The 347-nt window shown below is 56.2% G+C and overlaps 1 protein-coding gene across 1 annotated transcript in view; it reads right to left on the bottom strand.

The window, feature by feature from the left end:
* Positions 1 to 347, bottom strand: part of TFG (TRK-fused gene) — a 24,917-nt gene that overhangs the window by 24,174 nt on the left and 396 nt on the right. The window lies entirely within an intron of this gene.

The raw sequence follows: 347 nt of genomic DNA, 5'->3' as shown, positions 1-347 counted from the left end.
ATTCCTGCTTCACTTTTAACTGTCAAAACAGGAACAGAGCAAAGCACACGGACACAGGGGCAACCAGCCATGAGAGTTTTTCGAGGAGAGCTGGGGTGTGAGGGGAAGAGCAGAAAGGAGAAAAGCTCTTTTCGGTTTTCTCCAGTTCTGATATGGGCAGGCCCGACCCAGTAGGGAGCCCTGCCGAGAAATGAGGAGACTGCAGCTCCTTTGCCTCCCAAAGCGAAAGAGGCTTAGGGAGCAAGGGAAGCCTCCCCTTGCGGAGGGAGGGAGGGAGGGAGGATGGGGAGGCCTTTGCTAGCCCTCACCCCTGATTCCCCAGAACACAGAGCGGTTTCAGCCTCCCT

This window comes from Buceros rhinoceros, unplaced genomic scaffold, assembly GCF_000710305.1.
Source record: "Buceros rhinoceros silvestris isolate BGI_N320 unplaced genomic scaffold, ASM71030v1 scaffold3514, whole genome shotgun sequence".
In the NCBI taxonomy this organism is placed as follows: Eukaryota; Metazoa; Chordata; class Aves; order Bucerotiformes; family Bucerotidae; genus Buceros; species Buceros rhinoceros.
The sequence above is the reverse complement of the archived record's forward strand: the minus strand, read 5'-3'. Positions and strand labels throughout refer to the sequence as shown.